The sequence below is a fragment of the Schistocerca cancellata genome, chromosome 7, assembly GCF_023864275.1.
Source record: "Schistocerca cancellata isolate TAMUIC-IGC-003103 chromosome 7, iqSchCanc2.1, whole genome shotgun sequence".
Taxonomy (NCBI): Eukaryota; Metazoa; Arthropoda; class Insecta; order Orthoptera; family Acrididae; genus Schistocerca; species Schistocerca cancellata.
Genome location: NC_064632.1, coordinates 48,118,775 through 48,141,597, shown reverse-complemented (window position 1 = coordinate 48,141,597; position 22,823 = coordinate 48,118,775).

The window sequence follows — 22,823 nt, the reverse complement described above, 5'->3', positions numbered from 1 at the left end:
AATACTTCATCATTAGTTACGTTATCTACCCACCTAATCTTCAACATTCTTCTGTAGCACCACATTTCGAAAGCTTCTATTCTCTTCTTGTCCAAACTATTTATTGTCCATGTTTCACATCCATACATGGCTACACTCCATACAAATACTTTCAGAAATGACTTCCTGACACTTAAATCTATACTCGATGTTAACAAATTTCTCTTCTTCAGAAACGCTTTCCTTGTAATTGCCAGTCTACATTTTATATCCTCTCTACTTCGACCATCATCAGTTATTTTGCTCCCCAAATAGCAAAACTCCTTTACTACTTTAAGTGTCTCATTTCCTAATCTAATACCCTCAACATCACCCGACTTAATTCGACCACATTCCATTATCCTCGTTTTGCTTTTGTTGATGTTCATCTTATATCCTCCCTTCAAGACACCATCCATTCCGTTCAACTGCTCTTCCAAGTCCTTTGCTGTCTCTGACAGAATTACAATGTTATCGGCGAACCTGAAAGTTTTTATTTCTCCTCCATGTATTTTAATACCTACTCCGAATTTTTTTTTGTTTCCTTTACTGCTTGCTCAATATACAGATTGAATAACATCGGGGAGAGGCTACAGCCCTGTCTTTCTCCCTTCCCAATCACTGCTTCCCTTTCATGTCCCTCGACTCTTATAACTGCCATCTGGTTTCTGTACAAATTGTAAATAGCCTTTCGCTCCCTGTATTTTACCGCTGCCACCTTTAGAATTTGAAAGAGAGTATTCCAGTCGACATTGTCAAAAGCTTTCTCTAAGTCTACAAATGCTAGAAACATAGGTTGGCCTTTCCTTAATCTTTCTTCTAAGATAAGTCGTAAAGTCAGTATTGCCTCACGTGTTCCAGTATTTCTACGGAATCCAAACTGATCTTCCCCGAGGTCGGCTTCTACTGGTTTTTCTATCCGTCTGTAAAGAATTCGTGTTAGTATTTTGCAGCTGCGGCTTATTAAACTGATTGTTCGGTAATTTTCACATCTGTCAACACCTGCTTTCTTTGGGATTGGAATTATTATATTCTTCTTGAAGTCTGAGGGTACTTCGCCTGTTTCATACATCTTGCTCACCTGGTGGTAGAGTTTTGTCAGGACTGGCTCTCATAAGGCCGTCAGTAGTTCCAATGGAATGTTGTCTACTCTGGGGTCCTTGTTTCGACTTAGGTCTTTAAGTGCTCAGTCAAACTCTTCACGCAGTATCATACCTCTCATTTCATCTTCATCTACCTCTTCTTTCATTTCCATAATATTATCTTCAAGAACATCGCCCCTGTATAGACCCTCTATATACTCCTTCCACCTTTCTGCTTTCCCTTCTTTGCTTAGAACAGGGTTTCCATCTGAGCTCTTGATGTTCATACAAGTGGTTCTCTTATCTCCAAAGGTCTCTTTAATTTTCCTGTAGGCAGTATCTATCTTACCCCTTGTGAGATAAGCCTCTACATCCTTACATTTGTCCTCTAGCCATCCCTGCTTAGCCATTTTGCACTTCCTGTCAATCTCATTTTTGAGACGTTTGTATTCCTTTTTGCCTGCTTCATTTACTGCATTTTTATATTTTCTCCTTTCATCAATTAAATTCAATATTTCTTCTGTTGCCCAAGGATTTCTACTAGCCCTCGTCTTTTTACCTACTTGATCCTCTGCTGCCTTCACTACTCCATCCCTCAAAGTTACCCATTCTTCTTCCACTCTATTTCTTTCCGTCATTGCTGTCAATTGTTCTCTCAAGCTCTCCCTGAAACTATGTACAAACTCTGGTTCTTTCAGTTTATCCAGCTCCCATCTCCTTAAATTCCCACCTTTTTGCAGTTTCTTCAGTTTTAATCTACAGGTCATAACCAATAGAGTCCACATCTGCCTCTGGAAATGTCTTAAAATTTAAAACCTAACTCCTAAATCTCTGTCTTACCATTATATAATCTGTCTCATACCTTTTCGTATCTCCAGGGTTCTTCCATGTATACAACCTTCTATCATCATTCTTAAGCCAAGTGTTAGCTATGATTAAGTTGTGCTCTGTGCAAAATTCTACCAGGCGACTTCCTCTTTCATTTCTTAGCCCCAATCCATATTCACCTACTACGTTTCCTTCTCTCCCTTTTCCTACACTCGAATTCCAGTCACCCATGACTATTAAATTTTCGTCTCACTTCACTATCTGAATAATTTCTTTTATTTCATCATACATTTCTTCAATTTCTTCGTCATCTGCAGAGCTAGTTGGCATATAAACTTGTACTACTGTAGTAGGTGTGGGCTTTGTATCTATCTTGGCCACAATAATGCGTTCACTATGCTGTTTGTATTAGCTTACCCGCATTCCTATTTTCCTATTCATTATTAAACCTACTCCTGCATTACCCCTATTTGACTTTGTGTTTATGACCCTTTAGTCACCTGACTAGAAGTCTTGTTCCTCCTGCCACCGAACTTCACTAATTCCCACTATATCTAACTTTAACGTATCCATTTCCCTTTTTAAATTTTCTAACCTACCTGCCCGATTAAGGGGCATTCCACGCTCCGGTCCGTAGAACGCCAGTTCTCTATGTAGTGTAATTAAATCAGGTGATGATGAGGAATTAGGTTAGGAAATGAGACACTTAAAGTAGTAGATGAGTTCTGCTATTTAGGGAGAAAAATTACTTATGATTGTCGAAGTAGAAAAGATATAAAATGTAGGCTAGCAATGGCAAGAAAAGTGTTTCTGAAGAAGAGAAATTTGTTAACATCGAGTATAGATTTAAGTGTCAGAAGTTTTTGTAAAAGCATTTGTATGGAGGGTAACCATGTATGGATGTGAAACATGGACGATAAATAGCTTAGACAAGAAGAGGATATAAGCTTTCGAAATGTGGTGTACTGAAGAATGCTGAAGACTAGATGGGTAGGTCACGTACGTAATAAGGAGGTATTGAATAGAACTGAGGAGAAGTGGAATTTGTGGCACAACTTGACTAGAAGAAGGGATCGGTTGGTAGGCCACGTTCTGAGGCATCAAGGGATTGCCAATTTAGTTTTGTAGTGAAGAGTGGAAGGTAAAAATCGTAGTGGGAGACCAAGAGAAGAATACACTAAGGAGGTTCAGAAGGGTGTAGATTGCGGTAGGTACTGGGAGATGATGAAGCTTGCACATGATAGAGTAGCATGGAGAGCTGCATCAAACCAGTTTATGGACTGAAGACCTTTTTATCTGTTGCACTCAATGAAGCCTGCAGTATTTTACCCGTTATCACACAAAATCTCATGCTGTCGTGCGGCATTTTAAACAGTTCAAGCAAGCCTACTGTTAGAAAACTAAATTTTATCGTGCGAAAAATTGTAATATTTCTGTTGTAAGTAAATTTTCACGCAAAGCTGATTCCGGTGTTTAAACTTGATCACAAACACTGCGCTTGATACGTACAAAAGAGAAAGTCTGCAAATCTGACATTCAGTACTGGGATGTATCTTTTTCTTTACCTCCATTCAGGAGACGTTTTATCTTAACTAACACTTTTAAGTATTTTATTGAGAAACAAATAGGTCACCAACAAAAATTTCGCGTAATTCTTTCTCCGCGTGATCCTGCTGTTCACTAGATGATTTATGATCACTGGCTATTGCCAAATAGTCGTTTCTTTCGTCTGTTTCTTGGCCTATAACACGGATATCTTCCACCATCCACCGACTCGCAGTTTCATAAAACGGGACCGCAAAAAGTGACACATTCCTGCTAACAAATTTTGTACTATATTTAAGACAACTGCTACGTAATTAATTCACGGGAGACAGTTTAGGAGCGCCCAACACTTGTCAACAACAAACAAAGAAGGCAACAATGGAACCTTCAGTAAAATGTTATAGGTTTGGCGGATTAAGGAGGGTAGAGGGCGGTGTACGTAGAAGTACTCCACCGGAATTTGCCTTAGTGAGTGAATTCAAAATTTCTCGCACAATATGAGAGGTCACAGCTCGCGAGTTCAGGTTTAGAGAAGAAAAGGAAATCGTAAGCCTTTTAGTGACATGGCTGATTATTAACACGCGTTTGACAAGCAGTAACCATTAAACCTATAATGGGCCATGTGGTATGAAAGTCGACGATATACGAAAATCAAAGCAAAAGAAAACTCTATATACACGGCAGAGTACTTGAAGTAAATCTAAATCAGTGGAATTGTGACGATGCAAAGACGCTAACCTAATAGAAGAACAAGCATCGAACACAGTCTGTTTGAACAACCGAAGTTAAGCCTCAACACACGTGAAGGTACATGTACAGACCTGAGAACATGACAGACAATATAGTATGCCAGTCTCCATGTAAATGCAGCAACCTAACGAAGCATCTGAATCCCTTCATGCGTGATGTCTCGTTGCTCGTAGCATGGGAAAAGTCATCAGAGAGTAACTTCGGTTAATATACTCAGCGTCCATTAGCAAGACTCTACATTAGACGTCGATAGGATAATAGAAACAGAAACAGAACAGATTAACCCAGAACACAATCCCGTGCATGCTTCTGATTGCACTGTAAGCTCTGCCTCCAAAGTATTGCGTAGCAGACGTATATTGATAAGCCGAAATATTATGACCACTGCCGATCGCTATGTTGGATGCCGTCTGATGGCGTTGTGGGCACGTGACGCAGTAACAAATACGTGTAATCGGAGCAGACACAGACGGGGGATCACCCTAGCGAAGATGTGTGCTGCAAATGGAGAAATCCAGTGAGATAACCGACTTTGAAAAAAGGCAGATTATTATTACGCAGAGCTTGAGAACGAGTATGTCGAAAGTGGCGAAACTGGTTGACCTGCTACTGTCGTGAACATCTGTGTAATGAGGTAGGACAGTGAAGCTACCACTAGGCCCCAAATGGTTGGACGTCCACGACTCTTCACAGAACATGGGACTCGGCGGCTACTCTGCCCTACAAACTGGGATAGATGGTTTTCTGCGGTATTACTGCTGAAAGACACAACGCTGGAGCACGCACAAGTATTTCAGAGCACACCGTTTATCGTACATGGTTGAACATGAAGCTCGGCAGCAGACCACACGTTGACCCAACGACGTCAAAAATGGTTCAAATGGCTCTAAGCACTGTGGGACTTAGCTACTCAGGTCATCAGTCCCCTAGAACTTAGAACTACTTAAACCTAACTAACCTAAGGACATCACACACATCCATGCCCGAGGTAGGATTCGAACCTGCGACCGTAGCGGTCACGCGGTTCCAAACTGAAGCGCTTAGAACCGCACGGCCACACCGGCTGGCCCCAACGACGTCCTCAATTACGATTGCAGTGGGTATGAGAACGTCGGGAGTCGCCCGTCGATCAAATCTTCGGGTCTCTTCTGGTCTGTTATTCGTGAGTGTGCTTAACGTCGTTCGTCCAAGCCTTACGCCTCAGTAGTGTGTTCACATTTTGCGACGTGCAGTTGCAGCTGTAGCGGTTATAAAGCTAAGTACTGACAAAGTTATTTGTGCACTGTTATACAGTTATTAAATTTAATAGTTTTCATCGGTGTTTCGTGCAGTTCTGTGGCGAAATATAGATTTAATAAACTTTTGGAATCGTTCGCTCGCTGTGTTTTTTAGAGTTTCCTCAGCATTGAAAAGTTTAGTAAATTTCGTGCTTTAGTTTTCAGCTGACGTTTCTAATTGTTCCTAGCGAAACATATCAGTAAAATTTGCATTCAGTTTTTTAACTTCGTTGAGTGACCCATTGGCCGCTTGATTTTTCGATTTTAGCTACTAATTTAGTTAGGTTTGGTTAGTATTAGTATTAGTTGTGGTTTAGTAGTCTTAATTCAAGTAACTGCTCCCTTAGTAGATAGAGAATTTAGAGATAGGTAATGTTCAATAAATAGTTCTACTGGCGTAACTGAACTTAGGTAACGTTGACGTATAGTTTTTTCAATAACTGTGAAATTTTACCATGAGTTGGAAGTGTGGGCTCTGTCTTAGGTTTTTGAGTAGTGGACTACGGTGTGGGATTTGTTCAAAGCACACTATTGGCCATTAAAATTGCTACACCACGAAGATGATGTGCTACAGACGCGAAATTTAACCGACAGGAAGAAGATGCTGTGATATGCAAATGATTAGCTTTTCAGAGCATTCACACAAGATTGGCGCCGGTGGCGACACCTACAACGTGCTGACATGAGGAAAGTTTCCAACCGATTTCTCATACACAAACAGCCGTTGAATGGGGTTACCTGGTGAAACGTTGTTGTGATGCCTCGTGTCAGGAGGATAAATGCGTACCATCACGTTTCCGACTTTGATAAAGGTCGGGTTGTAGCCTATCGCGATTCCGGTTCATCGTATCGCATCATTGCTGCTCGCGTTGGTCGAGATCCAATGACTGTTAGCAGAATATGGAATCGGTGGGTTCAGGAGGGTAATACGGAACGCCGGGCTGCATCCCAACGGCCTCGTATCACTAGCAGTCGAGATGGCAGGCATCTTATCTGCATGGCTGTAACGGATCGTGCAGCCACGTCTCGATCCCTGAGTCAACAGATGGGGCCGTTTGCAAGACAACAACCATCTGCACGAACAGTTCGACGACGTTTGCAGTAGCATGGACTGTCAGCTCGGAGACCATGGCTGCGGTTACCCTTGACGCTGCATCATAGACAGCAGCGCCTGCGATAGTGTACTCAACGACGAACGTGGGTGCACGAATGGCAAAACGTCATTTATTCGGTTGAATCGAGGTTCTGTTTACAGCATCATGATGGTCGCATCCGTATTTGGCGACATCGTGGTGAACGCACACTGGAAGCGTGTATTCGTCGTCGCCATACTGGCGTATCACCCGCCGTGCTGGTATGGGGTGCCACTGGTTACACGTCTCGGTCCCCTCTTCTGCGCATTGACGGCACTTTGAACAGTCGACGTTACATTTCAAATGTGTTACGACCCGTGGCTCTACCGTTCATTCGATCCCTGCGAAACCCTACATTTCAGCAGGATAATACACGACCGCATGTTGCAGGCACTCTTTAGTTCTCAATAGTGCACCTCGGACGCATGCAATTACATGGCTGAAGGCCACTACTGGAAGAAACAAACTATCATGTGGTCTCAATAGTGTTCTTAAGTAATCATAATATGCTTGTTTATATTCACACACCATTATTAGTCACTATTTCACATTATTATTTCCAATGTACTCTGGCAAGTTTTTGATCACATAATACACTCCTGGAAATGGAAAAAAGAACACATTGACACCGGTGTGTCAGACCCACCATACTTGCTCCGGACACTGCGAGAGGGCTGTACAAGCAATGATCACACGCACGGCACAGCGGACACACCAGGAACCGCGGTGTTGGCCGTCGAATGGCGCTAGCTGCGCAGCATTTGTGCACCGCCGCCGTCAGTGTCAGACAGTTTGCCGTGGCATACGGTGCTCCATCGCAGTCTTTAACACTGGTAGCATGCCGCGACAGCGTGGACGTGAACCGTATGTGCAGTTGACGGACTTTGAGCGAGGGCGTATAGTGGGCATGCGGGAGGCCGGGTGGACGTACCGCCGAATTGCTCAACACGTGGGGCGTGAGGTCTCCACAGTACATCGATGTTGTCGCCAGTGGTCGGCGGAAGGTGCATGTGGCCGTCGACCTGGGACCGGACCGCAGCGACGCACGGACGCACGCCAAGACCGTAGGATCCTACGCAGTGCCGTAGGGGACCGCACCGCCACTTCCCAGCAAATTAGGGACACTGTTGCTCCTGGGGTATCGGCGAGGACCATTCGCAACCGTCTCCATGAAGCTGGGCTACGGTCCCGCACACCGTTAGGCCGTCTTCCGCTCACGCCCCAACATCGTGCAGCCCGCCTCCAGTTGTGTCGCGACAGGTGTGAATGGAGGGACGAATGGAGACGTGTCGTCTTCAGCGATAAGAGTCGCTTCTGCCTTGGTGCCAATGATGGTTGTATGCGTGTTTGGCGCCGTGCAGGTGAGCGCCACAATCAGGACTGCATACGACCGAGGCACACAGGGCCAACACCCGGCATCATGGTGTGGGGAGCGATCTCCTACACTGGCCGTACACCACTGGTGATCGTCGAGGGGACACTGAATAGTGCACGGTACATCCAAACCGTCATCGAACCCATCGTTCTACCATTCCTAGACCGGCAAGGGAACTTGCTGTTCCAACAGGACAATGCACGTCCGCATGTATCCCGTGCCACCCAACGTGCTCTAGAAGGTGTAAGTCAACTACCCTGGCCAGCAAGATCTCCGGATCTGTCCCCCATTGAGCATGTTTGGGACTGGATGAAGCGTCGTCTCACGCGGTCTGCACGTCCAGCACGAACGCTGGTCCAACTGAGGCGCCAGGTGGAAATGACATGGCTAGCCGTTCCACAGAACTACATCCAGCATCTCTACGATCGTCTCCATGGGAGAATAGCAGCCTTCATTGCTGCGAAAGGTGGATATACACTGTACTAGTGCCGACATTGTGCATGCTCTGTTGCCTGTGTCTATGTGCCTGTGGTTCTGTCAGTGTGATCATGTGATGTATCTGACCCCAGGAATGTGTCAATAAAGTTTCCCCTTCCTGGGCAAATGAATTCACGGTGTTCTTATTTCAATTTCCAGGAGTGTATTAAATCACATTTTATGTACTAAAACTGGGTACTCACAAAAAATGCACAAGAAATTCTTATATTACTATATACACACAAAACTGACAACTGTCATTTACTTCGCCCTTCGATGCAAGTTATTCGTTGCTACTTCGTTTTGTTTCGAAATCAAGTTCATACTTCAGACTGAAGGTCTTAATACCACCATATCTTATTTTAGAACTACAAGAATATCAATGATATTGACACATGAACATAAATTTTCATTCTTACTAAAGTAGTTTACTATGTACATTACAAGTCAAGAACAAATGTTCTCTTTCTCAAGCGTCTATCTTTGTCTGTATGTACAATTTTAAGTCATGGCGTGGGTATAACCCGTATACCTTTCCTGAGTCGGGATACCCCAGAATATAACATTCTTCATTTGGAATTCTTAACATTTTGTACGGTCCTGTGTAAATTGTTTGCCATTTTTGGTTTACTTTCTTTATCACTGATGCTTTTGGGTGCGCCTTTAACAATACGAGGTCTCCTTCGCGATATTGTGGGACCTTTTTTAATTGTCGGTCATATCGTCGTTTGCTGAGAGCCGCCTGCTGAGTCAAACCCAGCAAGGCCTCTTTTATTTTTTTCTCGTGACTTTCTGTTCTGGGTAGCTGAGGTACGGTTTCGAGCCATTTATTTCTCTCCGTCTGGTCAAACGTTCATTCCGCTGGTGTAAAACCTGTGACATCATGAGGTAAGTCGTTATATATTTGCTCCAAGATGTTGAGGTACTCACTCCACTTCGTATGCTTAGTGGCAGCATATGTCCTCATGAATCTATTGTACTCCCGAAAAATTCTTTCCACAGGGCTTGCTTGTGGGTTTAAGCTTGATCCCCTGATCCCTTAAGAATTTCTTCCACTTCGTACTCTTACAAGATAGTAATAGGCTTGCTCACTTGCGTAACAAATTCCATTGCTATCCGCTTTATGATAGGGATAGATGTAGCACGTTTTATAGCATATAACTTCACATAATTTGTGAACAAGTCGTGTATCGCCAAGATATACTTTACACCTCCGCGTGCAGTGATTAAAGATCCTGCGATATCGACTGATACCAGGCTTAGTGGCTATTCGGTATATAGGGTGTAGTTCCCCTCTTGTACCCATATTAGTGACCATAACCTTTTGAGAGGTGGTACAGCTGCGTATTAACCTCTGTACTTCTTTCCGTATACATAGTAGTGATACTTACGGAAATCCCAGACAACAGCTAGAGCTTCTAGCTCCGTGGCTGAGTAGGCTCGTTCACAGGGTTACCAAACACGACTAGCGAAACCAATAATCTTTATCTCGCTAGTCCCTGAGGTGTCATCCACTTGGAATAAGCACGCTCCCAAGCCTGTAGTGGAAGCATCCGTCGCAATGCAAAAATCTCTCGACATATCAGGATGGTGAAGTACTATAGAATTTAACAAGGCCTTTCTAATTTGATCAAAGTCGTGCTTGCATTGATCAGTAAACATCCACTGACTACTCATTTTTAATAGTGACAATAACGCTGTACTGTTCACCAACTGTGCGAGTATGAACCGTCTGCAAAAGGAAGCTAACCCCAGATATGCCTTTAGTTGTTTACAATTAATAGAGTACGGCATATTCTTCATGGCTTCTAGTTTTCCTGGTTCTGGAGAAGTACCCTTGGGTGATATTATGCGTCCCAGGTACTTTAACTGTTGCCATCCAAATTTCGATTTCTTTAAATTAACTGTAACACCGGCTTGTGAGAATTTACCTAGCACTCGCTTTATGAGTTCCACGTGCTCCTCCCACGTATTTGTGACGATCAATAAATCGTCCACATAGTGTGTTACTAGATCCAACAATTCTGGTCCTAGCACAGTGTTCAATGCAGAGATAAGTACACCCGCACTGACATTCAAGCCGAATGGAAGCACGCGAAATTGGTACATCCTCCCACGAAAAATAAAGGCAGTTTATCTCATGCATTGTTCTGTTAACGGGACCTGCCAAAATTACTTTTTCGAATCGACACTTGATAGACACTTTACTCAGTAACATTTCGGTATTTGTTCATCCAGGTTTTCTAGCCTTGTCCTTACTGGTATTACAATTTTGTTAATGTCTCCAGCATCAAGTACCAATATGATACTCCCATTCGCTTTTCCAACAGCTAGTAATGCACTACTATAGGGAGAAAGGGACGGTTCAATGATTCCCCAATCCAACATTTTCTTTATTTCCTTCCACACAGCTTCACGTTTACTCCACGGCAAGGAATAAAAAGCATGACAAATCGTCTGATGTGGATATACCTGCATATCATATACGTAGCCTTGAATTATTCTGGGTTTTTCCGAAAATGTGCCATCGTAATCACTCAACAATTTAGAGAGCCCATGCTGCTGCTCATCAGTTAAATATCCCGACTGCTTAACCTTGGATTGAATCTCCTGTCGTATCTGAACGACCTCTTCGTCATTTTGCTCATTTCTTTTAGGATACACCTTTAGTGGTACATTTTACCAATGAGGAACGTACATAATTATCGCATCCGAAAACAAAGGAAGTAGATTACAATACACTTGTTCGTCCACTGCTTGAATATTGCTCACCAGTGTGGGATCCGTACCAGATGGGGTTGATAGAAGAGATAGAGAAGATCCAACGTGTAACCTCCCCCTCACTTATCGACCTTAATGACAGTGAAAAATGAAACCGCGTGTACCTAATGGGAATTTTGGAAAAGCAATCGTCACCGAAGTTAACCTGTCGGTAATGAGGGAGGAAAGGGTTACATCCAAATGAAAGGAAAAATGCAAATGAAACTGGTGGAAATTAATTTTGGAAAAGGGGTAAAGTTAATAAAGGAAGTAAATGTGCGGCCGTTACGTTAACAATCAACTAGCGGTAATTAGATATTTGAGATTTGGGGGAAATTACGGTCACCAGTCCTAAGGACAATTACTATAGTGACTGAAAAAGAAAGGTTGTTACACATATAATTTGCACTAGAAGCGTGGCAACTGAAGGTTGACACGTGTAGAGTGAAAACTGAAAGTTTGTCAGAAGTAATAAATTTCGCTACACTCTGACTTAATTTAGCAAAAGAATTAATAAAACCGGAAAATCGAAAGTTAATTTAGTGACTGAAGTTAATAGTGAGCTTTCTTTCTGAAGCCCATCGAAATTCAGTAAAATACGGTTAATCTTGGACTACCTCAACACTCATTTCAAAAGCTACTTGAATCTACGCAATTTAGAAAGAAGAGACTTAACTTTGAACTTGAATTAAATGATTGTGAACAATTAACAATAGTAAAATTTAGTACGTACCAAGCTGAGCTGCAGTCACAGGTATGCTAAAATACGGTAACAAAACTCGCACTCTTAATTCATGCTTGTGTAATCTAAATATTGTAGCCAGCTATGAAAACTTTAACTGAACTTTGAAGTTAAAGCAGTGAAATGCTATATTATTATTTTACTGCTGGCGTTTGAATTTCAACGACACTCGGGTTCATTCCGGAAAAGGAAGAGACTCTGCTTGGTAATGCAATTGGGACAATGAGCAACAAATGTTCATGCTAAGTTGCTGTAATTATAGTTACGAAAATGGTACAGTTTGAAAAGCTGAGGTCTGCCATACAGTTCTAAAACTTTACGTGCTCCCAGTCTTCCTTGTTGGTTGATTGGAGGTTTGAAGCCGTCGATCGAGGAGGTGGCGACAGTCACTCATTGTCGGCCGTCGCTGTTGCAGAAGCTGGATGTTGGCGCGCCTTCTTCTTGACACGGTCACCAGACGAAACGGGCTCTTGATGTGCGCCAGCTAATGCTTCCCGTTCGCGACACCATGTCAGAAACTATCATCGCAAGTCGAGCGCAATTACATGCTGCCAAACCCCGAAAGCGCGGCAACTCGCGGGAGCTTCACACAACACACCTACTCCACTCGCTACTCCAGCCAGACTCTCTCTCTCAGCCCGCGCTCCACGCGGCAGAGTTAACACTACCAAAGATCCTAAACACTCTGTTTCTCCACACGACCTATCGACGAATTCGTTCGATAGCATAGCTATCCCTAGGCAAGACCCAGCGTAAAAATACAAATAATATTTACAAAACAAACCAATTATACATCGACATAAATGGTAAAACAATTACAATATGTAAAGACACAGAAATGTCATATATTCAGGTAATCAAAAACAAGGATTACAAATTTATAGTACAATAGATGGAAATAGGAGGATATGCATTTCCGGCGTTACAAACAGAGAGCAGCGCGCTTCGTTACAGGATCATTTAGTAATCGCGAAAGCGTTACGGAGGTGATAGATAAACTCCAGTTGAAGACTCTGCAAGAGAGACGCTCAGTACCTCGGTACGGGCTTTTGTTGAAGTTTCCAGAACTTACCTTCACCAAGGAGTAATGCAGTAATTGCTCCCTTCTACTTATATCTCGCGAAGAGACCTTGAGGATAAAGTCAGAGATATTAGAGCCCACACAGAGGCATACCAACAATCTTTCTTTCCACGAACAATACGAGACTGGAATAGGACGGAGAGCCGATAGAGGTATTCAAAGTACCCTCCGCCACAGACCGTCAGGTTGCTTGCGGAGTATGGATGTAGATGTAGATTGAGTATAAAGGGTTCTACTTCTATCTTTTCGAACCACCGACAATACCTATTGTCCCTTGCCATTGTTTTAATCAATGGTAATTGCAAATCCTTTGTAGGCGTTCGCAGGAAGCACAAGCCCTGAGGGATGTCAATTATAGCACTCCTTTCCCTCAGGATGTCCTATCCCAAGTTGCAAGATGCAGTTAAATTTTTACCAATGAGGAACGTGCATAATATCGCATCGTTTCCTATTTCAATTCCTGCCTGCACCTGGGCCTTGACACATCCCCTTTAGCGCCCCCGTAATTTTACAATTTTGAACCGGCAACGTAGGCAGTGTTTTATAGTCGTTAATAAAGTCAAAGAAATCCTCAGACATGACTGACAGCCGATCCTGTGTCAATCAAAACCTTACCAAGTACACCGTTTACTTCCACGTTTACTGCGGCCTGCACAATCTCTGTTTGCTGGTCACAACATTTACGCGGTTCGGTGATTAATTCCGCCCGCAAATCCTGTACGTCATTATAACGCAGCATAGCAATCCGATTATTGTTATTTTCGAGTCTGCCTTCGCTTCTATTCCTGGTGGTCGAGTGCCGAAGGCTTACATCGACCCCCTGCAGTTTGTTGCCTGGTTCTCACGGTAACTTCTACTATTTGTACATTGTGCTGTCTCTTCGCACTATGTTGTGAGGTATTTGGTTTATCAACCACTGTAGGAGTCGCAGTATTCCCTCGCCTTGGGAATAGCCTCGACACTATTAATTGGGACTCCCTGATCCGGTCTATTTGACTGCGCCGACCAGTTGGCAGTCACATTGTGACGCCACTGCCACATTATTTTGTATTTTTAGGTTGAAAATTACTTCCGTAATTCCCATCGTTTCTACTTTTTCGATTCATCGTGTCATTTCTATCCTTATTGGGCAAGCAGTTACCGCTCGACATACCACTTCCTCTATTCCCATTACCACCATTTTGCCCATTCGCTGTCTCATAGCTATTGCCGCCACATTCATGTCCCCAATTATTATTTCGGTTTTGATATCCATAACCGTTATTTCTAGGTTTATGGTTATTATTTATCCCCTCACCGTTATTGCTTTGTTCTCGTGCATCCTCTTTTATCAAATCTACAGAATCCACAACCGACATGAATGTCTCTAAGTCGTTATTAGGTACGTGTACCAATTCTCTCCTTATTGATATCGGCAACTTAGATTTCAATATCATAAGCACGTCATGTGTAGCGGTCGGCTCGGACCAGTACCTTGTTTTGCTAATATACTTTTCAAAGTATTTTCTAAGTGTTTCTTGCTTGAAACTGTACATCTCTGGATTGTATACCTGTTTCCGCAATCTCTCTTGTATACTAGCAGACCTAAATTTGGCCAAAAATTGTTGCTCGAACTCACAAAAAGAATTACAGTTCTCTGCAACTTCAGATGCCCATAATGCGGCATCTCCGGTAATATATGAGATAACAAACTGTATCTTTGGCCTCTCCGGCCACGATGCAGGTAACACATTCTTAAAACTTCTTATAAATATTAATGGATGACAGGAGTTTTTGTCTTCGGAAAATACCAGAAATTGTCTATGTTCCTGTAATGACTCTTCCTGTTTCAGTGTGGTCAGAGTGAGTGCTTCATTGGGAACAATTACCGGGTTATTTTTACCTGTGTTCGCTGCATATGGACTGACAGTTACACTGTTTGCTAGTGGGTTTCCGCACGCGCCTCTATTTGAAGCATAATTTTCGCCCTGCTCTGCATTACATGAACGACTGCAACAGGGACTAGGTGCGGCACAGTTATGATTCTATTCACTGGCTTTTCTGTAATATCGGGTCTTACGGGTTCGAGGTTCATGGAGGTACCTTCACTTCAGCTTCTACCTTTCGCTCAATAGTTAAGGAGATTTCCTCGATGCCTTTGGTTAGTTGCTTAACTTTGGCATCGAGGAATTCCTGCACCTCTTTGACCTCTGATACCTCTCCTGCCAAAGTATTTACTTTATCTGGAAATTCCTGTAAATTTTTCGTCACTTCCGATACTTCAGATTCAACCTTTTCTATCTCGCTGTTAACATGTTCTAATATGCGTTGATCCCTATCGTCAAGGGCTCGATTCAGTTTTTGTATCAACGCTTGTTCGCGTTTCACTAACCGCTCGTCCACTGTGGCTAGTCTGTGGCTAGTCTCAACTTTTTCGATAAACTCATTCTGGCGTTGGATATCCTCCTCGCGCTCTCTTTACCTCTAGTGTTCCATTAATTAATGTTCTTTTTTTTCTTTTCTGTTCCATTAACTCTAATTTCCGGAATAGCTGTGCAAGCATATCGCTTGGATTTGCAAAGTCGACCTGCGCGAACACTTTCGTCTGTATTGACATCTTCAACTTTTATAGTCCTGTCTTCCTCAGTTGCGTGTAATATTACGGTATATTGATAATTTTTACTTATGGACCGTCTGACAGCAACTGAATAAAACACAATTTTAGTGCCATACGCGTTTCGCCTTTATTTACTGCAAGGCAAGGCACACTTTCGTCTGCTTTCTCGCAGTTGATTTCTCTCGCGGTCTCGACATTCTCTTGTCCGCCCAGCGATTGTATGCTCGCTTGAGAAATGTCAATCTGCGATACTACACTATCAGGTGATATCGTATCCTGTTCATTTTCATTAGCTCCCGATCCTCCTGCCAATGATCCAGGAATATCCTCTAATTGGTCATCACTTTCATAATTCTCAACCTCCACACGGTTACGTCTAGTATTTGGCCTAACCATGATGCTAGGTGATACTAATCAGTTCACACAGAACAATTCAGTCCATAACTACCCAACACTGCCTACACAAATAGTCACAATGGAAAAAGTAGAAGAAAGCTATGTGTACAGATTGTTTTAATTGCATGCGCCCAGGTGCTAGTGACTAGTTTTAATTAGAAACCTGGTCACGTGCATTCGGTTCCTTACCATACAGTCTATGTCAGATGTAAGAAACAGCGTTGGTCTGCTATCACTCATTCAGTTTTCTATCAGCTTGCCGTAGTTCCTGTGCGTATGGTACATGAAACGGAAACGATTTATGCATTAATTACAATTCACTATTTCTGGTACATATCCAGGTAATCAATTACAACAATGAAGATAGGTCGTAGGATTTCAATTTCGATTTCGGCCCCACGTTGGGTGCCAAGTGTAATGTAATAAAATAAAAACTTGTATTTGTTTTGTGACTATTAGTGTAATGTAATAAATAAGATATGAGCCGTGACTTATATAAAAAAGAAACACACATTAATGCAATGGCTCAGCATAAAAGACAAATAAATAATGTAGGAATATTATTAACAGTGTAATATGTTGTTCAATTTATCCCGACGTGTATAAGCACTCAGTAAACTAGCTCATTTCTCAGGGTAGTTACGTAATCGTCTATAATTAATTGTCCTTTTCTTACTTATCCAACACTAGGCTCGTGAGAGGTCGTGTGCTTATTGCACCAGAGAATATTTGCCAAATCTGTTCGATGTACACTACTGTACTACGTAACTTAGTGTCGTGGTTTCGTCTCGATTCTCCAATATAAGAAACAAGAGTAGCATCTACAAATGAAATCCTATAATGGAACTGGAATCCTGTGACCAGACCTTTTCTGCCTGGGATGTTATCTCGTTATATAAAGAAAATCTGTAAGTAAAACTGTTAAAATATTAGTAGCTGCCTCCGGTCCCGTGGGATCTGAAATAAAGTTAATTGTCCTAACCGACGGCACGTATCGTAGATGAGCTAAAAGAAAAATGTTAAAGATTTTTCTAAGATGGTGCCTAACAATGCGAATTTTTTGTTAATGCCCATTTGTACTTAAGACAGTCCTGGTATGAGAGATCAGTTAATTGACCACATGCAGAAATTCTTTCCACCAAATAACCATTATATTTTTCGGGTTTTAAGTACAACTTACATTATCAGCTGGTACAGCAAGATGAGCTTTACACAAGAACGTCCTCTTAGGTCCGAATCCAAGCAGATAAGATAAGCGAATGACAAAGGAAAGGTAGCTCATGCATTGAAGCGCAAGAGTCCATGGAACAACATGTCCATTGCAGTTCTATCTCATCTTCTTTGGCGTACTTGTCGATTATTTATAAAATCTATCGTAATACACTCCTGGAAATGGAAAAAAGAACACATTGACACCGGTGTGTCAGACCCACCATACTTGCTCCGGACACTGCGAGAGGGCTGTACAAGCAATGATCACACGCACGGCACAGCGGACACACCAGGAACCGCGGTGTTGGCCGTCGAATGGCGCTAGCTGCGCAGCATTTGTGCACCGCCGCCGTCAGTGTCAGCCAGTTTGCCGTGGCATACGGAGCTCCATCGCAGTCTTTAACACTGGTAGCATGCCGCGACAGCGTGGACGTGAACCGTATTTGCAGTTGACGGACTTTGAGCGAGGGCGTATAGTGGGCATGCGGGAGGCCGGATGGACGTACCGCCGAATTGCTCAACACGTGGGGCGTGAGGTCTCCACAGTACATCGATGTTGTCGCCAGTGGTCGGCGGAAGGTGCACGTGCCCGTCGACCTGGGACCGGACCGTGCATGGGGGCTATATTAAAATTAAATATGAATGCAAATATTTTTACTAGCTGTATGTCCGATTACGCAAGTCTCGTAAACGGCTGGCCCTGACAACTAATTGTTACGCTATCTGACTGCATAGAATGACAACAAAGAATGTAAGAAAATTTCTGTTAACACAATTAACTAATTAGTCCCCAGCAACTATAAAAACTACGAATCCAACAAAGCACAAGTGTAGCTGTTCTGTATGTGGTAGTATGACCCAACGCACATCTGGCACGGTTCTTCTTCAACAAGACAAGAATTTTTAAATACCAATTATACTGACGTGATAAAAGAAAATTAGAAATACTATAATTGTGCAAGAAAACCAAAATTACACTCTAATACAAGAACACAAGCCAGATGCTTTGTTGACTGAACCTGTAATGACATACTTTTCAGGACACTCCAATAATAAAACAACATAATACTTATTACCTTCATATGTATTGACGAAAAGCACTCTGACCATTACAATATCTCCATTGGAATAACATCTGCTATCTCTCCCATCACATAGCTGCATAAAACATCGAACAAACACTCACTACTACCCCATCTCATTCCAACTTCAGCTACAAGCAGTGTCCACCACAACTTCTCGGCGAGAACTGCCTGTCGCTGCGTCTCAATAATCACTGCCAGTGGAGGCGGCGGAACAATACTCTCTGGCGCGATTTTTGGCGCTGTGGCTCAGTGTAGCCACCTTTCATATGCCCTTCCTCCACGGGCTAGAATTTGATGGTATTTTTGCCAGCATTGGTGGTGAAAATACCACCAAATTCGTCAAAAAAAAATACAGACGAAAATAAAAGATAATATTAATACGTAAATATCATATAACTAGATAAAATTTTGGCTTTGCACTGACCTTTCAATAGCCTAATACATAAAATACACTAAGCAATACAAATTCTTTCATACATATGACTTTACATAATAGTTTACAGAAATATCATGTGGTTAAACAATTCAATCGATAGCGTCAGCATTGACGAATATGAGCAGGTAAGAGTCTTATAACTTTTCACAAACAGTAATACACAAAAAATCAGTTTATACAAAAAAAATATTTTCACAAGTGGTTGACAGTTCCAGCAGTAGCACCCAGCAATGTTGAGTAGGTGCAGACTCCAACAGGTGACATCATTTCAGTAGAAGCAGTCCATCAGTGGCACCCAGTATTGTGGAACAGGTGCAGACTTCAACAGGTGACATCATTTCAGTAGAAGCAGTCCATCAGTGGCACCCAGTAATGTTGAGTAGGTGCAGACTCCAACAGGTGACATCATTTCAGTAGAAGCAGTCCATCAGTGGCACCCAGCAATGTTGAGTAGGTGCAGACACCAAGAAGTGACTTCATTTCAGTAGAAGCAGTCCATCAGTGGCACCCAGCAATGTTGAGCAGGTGCAGACACCAAGAAGTGACTTCATTTCAGTAGAAGCAGTCCATCACTGGCACCCAGCAATGTTGAACAGGTGCTACAGCAAGAAGTGACAGAATTTCAGTAGAAGCAGTTCCATCAGTGGCACCCAGCAAAGTTGAACAGGTGGTACAGCAACAAGTGACACCATTTCAGTAGAAGCAGTTCCATCAGTGGCACCCAGCAATGTTGAGCAGGTGCAGACATCAGTCCATAATATTCACTATCACTAATCACACTGTTGATCAGAGTTTATCAGCAGAAATGAAACATGTCCTAGTGGCACCAATCACGTAGAAAAAGTGCAAGTAACAGTCCATAATATTCACTATCACTAATTAGACAGTTCATCAGCAGTAATTAAACATTTCCAGATGGCACCCATTATGTTGAACAAGTGCAGGTAACAGTCCATAATATTCACTATCACTGATCAGACAGTTCAAGCATGAACAATAGTTTGAATACACATACAAATGCTTTTACAATGCTCTTACACTAAACATACAAATCATAACAAACACACAAATGATGTCAGATAATTGTCATATTAACTATTACAAGTACACAAACATCAGTAAACCTATAATATTTATGGGTGTCAGTGCAAGCCACTACAAACAAATAAATTAATATTTAGGAGATAGGTGGGCAGGATTAGGAAAGGAAAACACACAAAACACATTCACTCATCTTTCATCCACATTAAGTACTACTGTGTAATTGAACAGTGTTAACTGTGTACATGCACTTCTGTCAAAATTTCATGTTCATCATGTGTATCAAGTAATAGTGGCAGCAATGTATAACAGTCAATAATAGTTAAGTCAACGTCATAGTCATCATGTCAAGACCAATGTTTTCCGAGCCAGATCAAAATGTACGGTTGCTGAACAACTGTCAGTGTGCCAAGATATGCATCTTCCTCTCTCCAAAAAAAAGTACATACTGCTTAGTGATTTAACAAAGTGTGTGTAGACAATCTTCCTTCCATTTTAGTGTTCTAGTCTGCTATCTTCATCCTCCTTGTTCCATATAGACCAACAAAAAAAAAATATGCACCTCACTTACTTTACCTCTTATACACCAAAACTCCAATCAACTTCATATAACCTCAATACCTCAATAATACCTCTTCAATACGTCGATACATATAAACCTTATTGCCAGTATCATTTCACTTCCATAACAACTCTTTCCTCTAGTCAGTCTCCTCGATCGAGTACAGATAAAATCCTAATGCAAACCTCCTTATCCCATACAATCCGAAGACACACTGTCAACACACAACCTCTGTGTAATCCATCTGACCAAGATGTTCTACTCATTATGAATTATAAACAAAGAATGCATACATGACCTCTAACAGACTTAGTTCGAATAACTCTCAGTAATTAAGTATGATTACGGAGTGTGAATGATCCTAATATTTCACAGTGTGTAGACCACTTCAAGAATTATGGCAAACAGAAGCAAACATGTGGAGTATTTCTTGTGTCAAGTGTCACTTCCTATTTCAATTGCTCACGAAAAATGCAGTGTAATAACTGTGTTGGTATGTCATGTCGTTAGCTTCCTTCCTATTGGCATACATTTATACAGCTTTCATAAAACCTCCAGCTCATGTGACTTCTATGATGTTTCTTGTACTAAAGTCGCTCGTCGAATTAGTGCAGTTCATTTTCTTATGTTAAAATATAAAGCACTGAGCGTAAGCAAAACAAGCAACAGCGAGTAAATATACCAGTAGTGAACAGAATGTCAAAAGTGGATGCAGCACAATTTCTACAACGAGGCTTCGCCAAGCGAACAATCCGTAACCCATACCACATCGTAACCCACACTCCATGTCCGTACACTGTACATCAGCATTGCTATATACCAAATTAAAGTATAGTTATGACAACAAGCAGAAATGTGTAAATGTGCAATCCATACACATAGCAGTAAACATATATCTTACGTACTAAACAGGTCATTAGCATCGTATCTTAATAAGTAAACATGAAGGCGCAAGCAGATAAATCACAAAGTATAACTTACATACCTAACCACATCAGCACAATTAATCAGGTGACAATTATAATTTAAATAAATAAGCACAGCAGGCACATAATTAAAAAATATGACATCAGTGAAAAAGCAGTGCAGCCAAGCGATGCATAATATACACAAGTAACAATCCAGTTCATTAATAATCATTGTCAAAATCAGTTAACGTACGCAAGCATGTCGCTTCACAAGTAATTTCATTGAACATGTAATTAGCACAAAGTATGAATCACGTAATCGCGAGCAGCAAAATTACGTCTAAAGTACGTACCTAAGTGGAAATATGTGACCTGAAAAATAAACTCAATTATTAATTACCTTTTTAGTTTATTACTTTCTTCTTCGAAATGACATTTTTCCTGAAATTTTCTCGATAGCAAGTCGTCTTAACGTTGGACACGCACAGAATTTACCTGAAGTTCTTAAATATTTTATAGAACCGTATCCTGAAAAATACTGAATGTTAATAACAGAATTCATCAAGTCACTATAGCTTTATACTGAATTTAGTCGGAGAAATTAGACTGTGTATTTATTTACGACTGTCAGTGCATTCGCACTGAGCGCTCGATCAGCTGTAGGCGCGTGACGTAGGAAGTGATTGTTTGCGGTCAACGACTGCCTTGTGCGGCGCGCAGACTTTACTGTTGCTTTGAGTATGTGCCGCCGCCAAAACACAGCGCGGTATCCTTGTACTCTCCGCATGTTTACATACAACTGTTAGTTTCTCAAAAGTATGTCATTCTACAAAAAATTTTCAAAAGTATATCATTCCACAAAAATTTTAACGTTAGATGTATGATGTATTCCCTTAGAGCGTCGTGATTTAAGAGTTTCTACTTCGACAGTGTTATCATGAATAATTTTGCGAATTCTATATGGACCGTTATAAAGCAGAAAAAATTTCCGACACAAGCCTTTTCCTTTGTGAGACAAACGATGAGCCTTAATTAACACCTTCTGACCAACTGACAAGATTTTTAAACGACCAGGACGCTTAGCTGATTTCTCTCTTCTAGCAGCCGCAGATGCAATATTTTGTAGAGCCAGGTTGACAACTTCAGAATGCCGCAGTTTCCGTGTAGGCGGAAAAGGAACGATTTCAGAAATGCGATTTGTCGGTGCTTTGTTTTTTAATATCAGTATAGGTGGTAAAGAAGTTGAGTCGTTAGGCAGTTCATTCAGAATGTTTTGAAAAATATGAAGATACTGATCCCAAGTTCTGTGATTCTGATGACAATAAAGACGACACAATTTATTGATTTCCTTCATCCATCACTCTGAAGCGTTAGATTGAGGGTGAAAAAGTGAAATGAAAATTGGTTTAATTTTACGACGCCGTAGAGTACGAAGCCAAATTTTAGAACGAAACTGTGATCCATTATCTGATATAACCTTATCAACATGACCCACTTCTTTAAGAAAATGTTTGATGAA